Source organism: Dipodomys ordii, unplaced genomic scaffold (genome assembly GCF_000151885.1).
Source record: "Dipodomys ordii isolate 6190 unplaced genomic scaffold, Dord_2.0 Scaffold62, whole genome shotgun sequence".
In the NCBI taxonomy this organism is placed as follows: domain Eukaryota; kingdom Metazoa; phylum Chordata; class Mammalia; order Rodentia; family Heteromyidae; genus Dipodomys; species Dipodomys ordii.
Genome location: NW_012267278.1, coordinates 4,664,866 through 4,674,599, shown reverse-complemented (window position 1 = coordinate 4,674,599; position 9,734 = coordinate 4,664,866).

The window sequence follows — 9,734 nt, the reverse complement described above, 5'->3', positions numbered from 1 at the left end:
ATCCCTACATTGTAAGCAATAAAATCTGTATTATTAGGTCATATGAATTAATCTTCAAAAAGACTGGTTTTTGATACTAAGTGAAATAAGCCAGACCCAAAGAAACATAGGCTCCATGTTTCCCCTCATTTGTAATAATTAGCGTATGTCTAGGATAGTGCAGGCAGAGGATCACAATAGCTCTAAAGCTACATACATATGATCATATAAAATAATGCTAATTGAAATGAACTCCAAAGATATGGAAAGAAGAGGTTTTTCTTTGTTGTTGTTGTTGTTGTTTTTAATGTACTATGTGAAGCTATTTCTTTTTTTCACTTTCTTCTCCTTTGTTTTAACTCCTGTTGTTACTTTTTAAATTCTTGGTACCTTATGTCTTGTATAAATGTTTATCTGATTTAGGAAAAGGAAGGGGAACAACAAAATGGTGAGACAAAGGACAAAGGTGAACCAATGTGACAGTGATACTCACAAGACACTGTGTTGGAAATGAACTTTGCAACTGTAGAGGTGGGTGTCAGGTGGAGGGGAGTAAAACTGGGAGAAAAACATGGGAGGGGGTAACAATGTTAGACAAGAAATGCACATATGTAACTGTAGCCCCTCTATATCACCTAGACAATAAAATTAAATTAAAAGTAAATTCATTTCCTAAGCCAAAAAAAAAAAAAAAGACTTGTTTTGGATGTGAACATGAGGCCTGATATCAGCCAGCCAAGAAATTGACATAAAACTAGAAACAAAGCCCCAACCCAACACATAAAAAAATGGAGTAGTGAAATAATGTGTGTGTGTGGGGGGGGGACAATAACTCTGCCATCCAGCATTAATTGATGTGCAAAAGTTCCCAGGAGAAAAGAATTATTTAAATGCAAATTTTTATTATTACTACTATTTAAATTGTTGTAATAAATTCATGAAAATAAGACACTTCTGTAGCTTAATGCATATAGAAAGCCTTATAAAATATTTATGAGACACATACCAGCAGATTTTAAAAAACCATTTTGCATAAAAAAATGGCAAACCCAAGGAAACATTTTTTTAATCAAAGTTAAACATATGTGGCCCAGTTTAGAACTTCACAAAATGACTTACAATGATATTGGTTGAAAGCTACCAACAACCCCTTTTTAAAAGTCATATTTTGCAGAGGTAGAGATTTAAGAGAAGTTGAGTGAGGTTCTATTTAGAATATGGGAAGAATAACAACAGTTGGGTAACATTTCTGACAAAATGCTCTTGTGATTTTATTGAATACAATGTAGGGATTTCTTACTTTTTTCCTTCGTTCCTTCCTTCCCTCCTTCCCTTTCTCTCTCCTTCCTTCCTTCCTTCCTTCCTTCCTTCCTTCCTTCCTTCCTTCCTTCCTTCCTTCCTTCCTTCCTCCTTTCCCTTCCTTTCCTTTCTTTTCTGGCACATGGGTTTGAAATCAAAGCCTCATGCTCTTTCTTGGCTTCTCTGCTCACAGCTGGTACTCTGCCACTACAGCCATGTTCCCACTTTCAACTTTTTGCCGGCTAATTGTAGATAGTCTCATGAGCTTTTCTGCCCAGGCTGGGTTTAAATCTCAGTCCTCCATAACTCAGCCTGCTGAGTAGCCATTATTACAGGTGTGAGTCACCAGCACTCAGTACCTTATTAGTATTTTTACATCAGCTGCACCACTTTTTATGAGGTATATTATAAGGTATATTATAAGCTCAGAAAATGGCATCTAAGAGCATTTAAATGTGAGTCCAGAAATCCTGAAATTGTTTTGAAGATTTCACATGACTTGGAATAATGAATAAATAAAACTTCTACCTAGGAAATTGATGCTAAATGGAAAAAATGGTAGGAAATATTACTGTTAATCACAGTGCATTCAGGACTTACCTTGTTAATAGCTTTAATAGGTTGACATGAACCGCACTGGTTTCAAAATGACATAGATTTGTAACTCCCCAGAGCAGCTTGCCTTCATCTTTTTCTGGCCTTTATCACTTGCTACTTTTAATGTGTTTAGTTTAAAATGTGATTTCTCTAAGTGGTAAGTTTCTTGTGGGTAGAAAGTGTGCCTAACTCATCTTTCATATCTCTAGGGTATCTAACATGTGCTTCACTTATATTTGGAACTCAGTAAATATATGTTGATTGAATAATGGAGTACATTTGCAATAGACCAAATAGTAGACATTTCATCAATAGAAGTTTTAAAAATTATATCTTATAACTTAAATTATTCTGAATGGGAAAAGTAACAGAAGCAATATGTACCAACACATCAATAGAAATTGAGTTATGGGAGTTGAATTATTCTTTTATCCATTCCAATTTGCTTCTAATCCAGTCATATTACTTTTCCAATAAAAGGAATAAATTACAACAAAATGATGCTTAATATTCATCAGGCTGGGTCACTTTATTGGAATGATAATGAGATTCCAACCACGATGGTGACAGCCCGCTCCGCTCCCCTGCCCACTCCCCCACTCCCCCCTGCATTGCTAGTTTCTTCCCTTCCACTCTCCTACCCAGCTGACTCCTGATGGCACAGGAAAGGGACTCCAGGGAAAGACAGGCTTGGAAGGCGCAGGGAGAAAGAGAAGCTTTAACTCAGAATCCTTTCATTAATGGATATATTCAGAGCACTGACTTTTCTAATGGGTGAGAAATGCCCAAGTTAGGATGTAGCAGTAGGGGGAGAATGCAGGAACTTCCACAGCTCAGGTAGTGACAGTAATAGCCAGACTCCAGGGCCAGCAGCCCAGAGGCCAAATAGTCAAACAGCAGTGAGTGCAAGGGATCCAAGGAGGACTCAAGGTCAGCACCCTCCTCCTCCTATGCCTTTGCCCCATATAAACTTATCCCTGGCCTCACTAGCAGCAAGGAGAGAAGCAGAAAGAGAAGGAATTCATTTCAAATAAAAGTGGAACAAAAAAATTTAAGTGACAGGATCAAGCATTTTTTTGCCATGACTCCAAGGGGTGTGAGCCCAGGATGAGATTAATGGCAAATTGAGAGAAGTGAAGAAGTATTTTTCCCCATGCTAGTCAATATGGTGTACATTGTATTTACTTTTATTGGCAAGTTCAGTGAGCACTTGCTACATTCCAGGCACTAAATTAGGGGTGATTTTTGCACAATTATCTTTTTATATATTTAGAAGTATAGTCACAACATGGAGACTAGCTCGATGTGAAGTCAGAGGAGCTCCCACACCCTTCGCTTTTTGAGAAAAATGAAAAACAAAACACCTATATTTAAACACATTATGTATCACTTAAGATGAACTTACTTACAGAAACATCATAAAACATTACCTGTTTCTGTTTTAAAATAAATTCATTGGGAGGCCTTAACCGAAGAAGGCTTGGGGCCCTTGACTTCCTACTTAACCAAAGTTCAGCATACACATACATGGTAAAAAATGAAACTTAACTACCAACCAACCTCTAATTAGACTTTACCAACCAGAAACCATTACTAGCCTCTTATGAGAACTTTCGTCATTAACCAGTTTTATATATGTTGTCTTGAGGTCCTTTTTCCCCTTAAAAGTAAGGGGAACACTGAACCCCTTGTGGTCTGGTGCTGTCTGGCTCATGATCTACTGTTTGCCTAAATAAACTCTACACATTTTCAGTGTGGCTAAGTTTATCTTTGAACATTTCTAAGCAAATTAACACTCAGGCTTTTAATCCAAAGCTTGATCTTGGAACCAAAAAACTATAACTATGTATTCTGTTCAAACTCACTTCAGTAGCATCAGCAAGAAAAAGAAAATGGCATCAAGTACAGCCCTTGCATTTTATTTCCTGGCCAAATAACCAATAGCACTATATAATTGAAATCAACTAGGGGGAGGACAGATTCAGGAACAGGTCCAATGACTTTCCTTCTATGCAGTTGATAGTTCCAATGCTGTTATTGCATACTAGGTAGATCTATATCTTGTTCCCCATGAGGAGCCAGATATAAACCAGTGGAAAGTTTAGAAAAATAGATGTTGTGCTTATACATTGGCTAAACTTTTATCTCGAGAGCCAATATGCATTATTGCTGTGTTCTTTCAGAACCTCTTATATCACACTAAAAATATCTTCCATATCTTAGAGCCCTCACTGGCTTCTATTTGAAAAAGTTTTGTTGAATATGAAGTTTTCTTTTACTTGAGAGGAGAGAGATAAAGCACTTCATGGATTTCATTTTACTGCCTTGTAAGAATGGGATGTGTGACCTGTAAAGCAGGTTGGCTGAGATGGTGAAGGTTTCTTAGTGAAACATCTGGAGAGATCTCACATGAGCTGTAAAAATGCTTGGAATATAATTACGCCAGTCACAATTTACCTGCTTGTTAGGCAGGCGCTCTACCACTTGAACCACACTTCCAGCCCCTGCTTGTGTTACTTTTGAGATAGAGTCTCATTTTGTGATGAGGATTCCTGGGCTGTGATCCTCTTCCTTGCACTTCCCTTCATTGGTGGGGATGACTGTCACGGCCCAACCATTTTGCTTCCCTTGTAGCTGGAATAATGGGCACACACCGGCATGCCACCTCATTGGCTAAGATGGAGTTTTGTGAACGTTTATGCCCAGGTTGGCCTTGAACCACAATCTCTGATCTCTGCCACCCAACCAGCTAGGATTATAGGCTTAAGCCACTACACCGGACAACAGAACTTGTTTAAGCTGCATCAAAGAAACTTGGCTTTGTTCCCTCATTATACAAACTGATAACCATTTCTATTACAACATACTGAATTACACATTTTACTTGCAGACCTCATTCTTGCTGCTGATGCTTCAGAAGGAACGTTCACATTTGGCTACCATTTCTTGTACTACCACGAAGGAATTCATTAAGATGTATAATTAGCATTTTGGCATTGACTTTCCCGTCAGCTCAGATTGGGGACATTTTAGTACTTTCCAAGTCAGGAACAGAATCAGGCAAACAGTGCGACATGGAGAAGGTCAGGACACTGATTTGGAGGAATGAGTTCTGAATGTTAGCTTGATGAATGGTGACTCAAGCTCTGTAATCTGTTGCCACAAAGTGGAATTATTCAAGGAACAAACAAATCAAATCATGTGCACACACACACATGTGCTTTGTAAGCTGAAAAGTCTTAGAGAAACATAAAACACTGTTTTGTGATTATTTAATTCAAGAGAGACTATTACATTCAATAAGCAGTAATCTCAACTCTGATGAGGCAAAACATGGGGTATTGTATCAAAGAGAGCTGAAACCCAAATACAGAATTAGGCAAAAGCAAGTATTTTCAAGTTCTATTAAATAAAATAAAATTATACTTAAGATCACCAAAGGCTCAGGAGTGAAATTATAGCACAAATTCAAAGACAAACCAGTTCTTAAGGAAACAAATGTTTTAACATTCCCTGTCCATCATTCATAGCTAGTGGGTTTTCAAACTAGAAATTTAGCATGATAATAAAACTTCAAATTATGTTCAGACTATGCTGATATAAGCAAATGTACAGTCAGTCTGTCATTAAAATGATGGTAATATTCATGATGAGATGACTAAGTAATATTATTATAATCTTGCTGCATCTTTTTGTGTTTTGGTCTTGAAATAACACACAATTCCCTCATGTTAAGCCTGTATTTTTATTATAATAGGTCTATATAATACTAATATTTATTATTTTTATATACAATGCTAAATTTGTAGTGGCATGAAAAATATATTTGGGCCCTTTGTATATTCTCTTTTAGTATGTATAAATGCTGTATTTTATAGAAATAATGTTAATTCCAGACATCAGTTTTCAATTTTTTAACTTTTTTTGAGAACTCATAATATTGGAGAACATGAACCCGTTAGCAAGTGTCATCTTGTGGCACTTACTTAGTTGAAGCAAACATCTCATGCACATGACACTGTATAATGTATTTCTTTTATAGTATATCTTGTCTACTTATTTGTTGTATTTGTTTTTTCATCTTAGGAAATTTCACTTGCAACTGCTCTGTCCAATCAGTTCTGTTCTTCAGGGTCTGCGCAGTGCAATAATGGCACATCCAGAACTTATCTGCCTGAGTAGAGAACAAATGAATTGCCTTTTGCTTCTCCAGTGAAGAAGGGAAAAAAAATCCACCACTCACAAGGAATTGCTTGGAGAACATCATGTTGTTATTTTTTGTCCCAGAACTTAAAAAAATAATTTCTTTAAATCTTCAAATGGTTGTGCAAGAAGTTACAATTTAACACGTGTATTTATGTGTCCAGTGTCTCTTGATCAGGCACCCCTGCTGCTATTCTTTTTGTTTGTTTGTTGGTCATGGGGCTTGAACTCAGGACCTGGGCACTGTCTCTGAGCTCTTTTGCTCAAGGCTAGTACTCTTACCACTTTGAGCCACAGTGCTACTTCTGGTTTTCTGGTTGTTAGTCAGAGATAAGAGTCTCAGAGACATTCCTGCCTGGGATTGCTTTGAGCCCTGATCCTTAGATCTCAGCCTCCTGAGTAGCTAGGATTATAGGCGTGAGCCACTGGTGTCTGGCTTTCTTCCACTATTCTTTATGGTAGGTTAATCTCAGAACTCCAGGACTGTAGAATACAGTGCAAATCACAGGGGTTAGACCAAATGCAAGAAAATAGCTCTGAGAGCACAGCAAAATTCCAAATACACAGGTGAAGTAAAACCTTGCAATATGGCATGGTTGCAACACAGCATGGGTGTATATGGGCTCATTTTGTGTCAAAGTCCTACCTTTCCTCCTCTCTCCTCTATTCAGACTCTCCTGGCCATGAAATTGAACACAAAAACCACAAGTCCATCAATCCAATTCCTTAAAGTCACAGGGACAAGTCTTGGCCCAAGTGTTGCTTTGTAGTCTGTGGCCTACTATCTAGCCCGTGTGAGGCCCTACGTTCAAAGTCCAATACCACCAAAAAGAAAAATTTAAAAACCAAATAATACCAAAAAGTCCCACCCAACCTATAAAGCATTTTTAAGATAAGAACACAACCCTATTCCTCATCTTACTTCATTCTTACCAAAGAGAAAAATCACCAAAGATATTTAGGACTAGAATCCATTAGGCTGAAGCTAAAATGAGCCAAATTTTTAATTCAAATTACCATTTCAGTGCACCATGGAATCACAATTCAGGGACACTTTTCTATGATCTCTACCATTTCTGCTTTCTGCCTGGGTAGATTATTCTTTTGAGACAAATTGTATGGTTTGCTAGACATGTATTTTAGGTATATAGTGTAGTTACAATGTCCATGAAGGGCTTTTGAAGTTTTACCTTTTTGGAATGAGAAAACCTAGTACAAACCAGTGTTGGATCACCACCTCTCTCTTAATATTGACTGACTACACCAGCCTACACAAAGACAAGACCATGGGATCTCCGTGAATCCCGCTCTCCCTTTTTTTGTTTGCATGCTTTATCTGCTGTGTTTTTATCTCTTTCTCCCCATACTAAAAATAGTTTGATTTCTGCGTAACTTGTATATAAAACGCCCTCATTCTCCTGCTGTCATGTGATCTGAGCCAAAAATCAACACTCCATTCCTGTGTGGCTTTATTCCCAGTTAACTTTCATTACTAGAAAGCTACCTGATAATTAATTGCTGTTAAATTATTACCTGATTCTATCTTAAGGTGTTAAACTATTACCTGGTATTAATATAAGGCAGGATGTGCTCTATTTTCATAATTGTTACCATAAAGTCTTGAAGAGACAACTGAATTTCTCCCAGAGACCTCAAATTGTTGCCAGACAGCTGCTACTGTGGTGTGGCTGCCTGTGATGGCCATGTGTGGCCAGAAGCAGAGGCAACCATCCAGCTGTTCTCTTAGCTCCTGCTGATCTCGAATAGTTCAGCAGCTTATCCAGACTAGTGGCTCGGACCTTGTCACATGGTCCCACTTACAGCAGATGCTAACATACAGAAGAATTAATACATGTTACATAACCCCATCCCCCTTACTGGCTTTGCCTCCTTGAACACTGAGTAAACAGAAAGAATAACTAGAGAACTTTCAGAAGCATGCACAACATCTCTCCTTACCCATGATGAACGGTCTATATGGTCCTAAAGGACACTAAGTTCCATCATCACTAACCTGTTCAACGTCATCTCTCCAGAAATTCACCCATCATTTCTGGATTGTTCCTTTCTGCAAACAAATATGCTGGTATTCCTCCTCTCTGTGGACTCTACTTCCTGCTCAGGCTACTGCACATTTCTATTTCCTTCACATACAAACTGTTTAAAAACTATCTCTGTGCTTCCTCCACTTCTTTCAGTGCTGTTCAAACATTAGCTTCTTGCAAGGGATTTTCATTGCTTGATTATAATTGTAATCCCTTTCCAATCCACCTTCTCTGATTTATTTTTTTCTCCATGGCACACTCACTTGTAATCATAATTTTTTCTCTTACTTATTCTATTGTCTTTTCCTTTACCCCCAGAATGGAAGCTCCATAAGGGATGGGACCCATCTGGTAACTTGGTGAACTGTCAGTGCCTTGGTGAAGAGAACATCTGGGCTTGCCCTGGGCCATTCAGATGTATAGAACAGCGTTAAGACTGTGCTAAGGGGGCTGGGAAGGTGGCTCAGTGGTAGAGCACTTGCCTTGCATGCCTGAGGACCTGGGTTTGATTCCTCAGCACCACATAAGCAAAAAAAAAAAAGCCGGAAGTGGTGCTGTGGCTCAAGAAGTAGAGCACTAGCCTTGAGCTGAAGAGCTGAGGGACAGCGCCCAGACCCAGAGTTCAGGCCCCATGACCAGACCCAAAAATTTTTAAAAAGACTGTGCTAAGGCCGGTCACTGGTGGTTCACGTCTAGCTACTCAGGAGGCTGATATCTGAGGATAGCAGTTTGAAGGCAGCTTGGACAGGAAAGTTCCTGAAACTTTTATCTCCAATAAAGTACTCAAAAAAAAAAAAAAAGCTGGAAGTGGTTCTGTGGCTCAAGAGGTAGAGTGCTAGCCTTGAGCAAAAGAAGCTCAGGGACAGAGACCATGCCCAGAGTTCAAGCTCCAGGACTGGCAAAAAAAAAAAAAGATTGTGTTAAGCCCTGACCTACTCTATTTTGGAAAGCAACAGTTTTAACCTAAGCCATTCCACTCTGATGATAACTACCAAAACAAGAATGACTTTACATCTTGTTTAGGCAAGTAAACAACCACCATCTGTCAGAAAACCACAAAGCACAAACTGATAATACTTTATTTGTGCCAATAAACAATTACATCAGCAAATGTATCAAGTCATATCAGAAACAGTAGGCATAAACTTTTTGAAGATACCAGACCCAGGATTGACAGACACAAATTCTCTCACCTAAGTTACATCAAAGAAGGGACTCCTTGCACCAAGATACTGCAGTGATGGATGCTGATGCGTCCACCAGACCATCTTGTTATTCTGTATGCAGCAGCTCTCTAAGAGTGATGGATTCCCAGCTCTGTCCCTGAAGATCTAGTTCAGCTCCATATCCTGCCCAAGATAATACTGCCTGAAATCAGCTCTACCCTTCAACCAGCTTTGCACCTGTGCTGTGGGGCTGGGCTCTTTACTATTACCAACAATGACTCTCTTTGCTCCTGTACTTCTCTGCTCTGGCCTTAAGCAAGACCTCCCTAAACCCTGCCATCCCTATAACTTGACCCTCCTAGCTATCCTGTACCCGTGGTTGTGAAGTTTAATATGTGGTGGACAGTTAACATAGGAATATAGACTAATATTGCCTATTAGCCTA